Genomic DNA, 399 nt, shown 5'->3' with positions numbered 1-399 from the left:
GTGAGGGGGGGGTTTCGGGGTGTGTTTTTTTTTTCTGTTGGGTTTTTTTTGTGTGTGTGTGTGTTTTTTAACCCGATTTCTACATTTACATGTACTGATTATGTAAAATATCTCAGCAAATTAATATTTTGCACAACCGTTTGGCCGCCTTTGTACGCTTCCTTATTTTAAAGGTCGGAGGCCGAGTCCTTGGACGCGAGCGACGCCTCGAATCTCCCTTTTCTTCTTTTTTTTGGTGGGTTTGGGGTTGGTTTTTTTGCGCGGGGACGTCAGACTGGTTCTCTTGGAGCACAAACTGCGTCCTCTCCTGCTTTTAATTAACTGGGAAACCCCCCCCCGGGTGAGGGGGGCTGCGGGGGGCAGCGGGAGGCGGCCGGATCTCCGCAGACCCGGGCTTTG

This window comes from Aptenodytes forsteri, unplaced genomic scaffold, assembly GCF_000699145.1.
Source record: "Aptenodytes forsteri isolate BGI_AS27 unplaced genomic scaffold, ASM69914v1 Scaffold158, whole genome shotgun sequence".
Lineage (NCBI taxonomy): Eukaryota > Metazoa > Chordata > Aves > Sphenisciformes > Spheniscidae > Aptenodytes > Aptenodytes forsteri.
The sequence above is the reverse complement of the archived record's forward strand: the minus strand, read 5'-3'. Positions refer to the sequence as shown.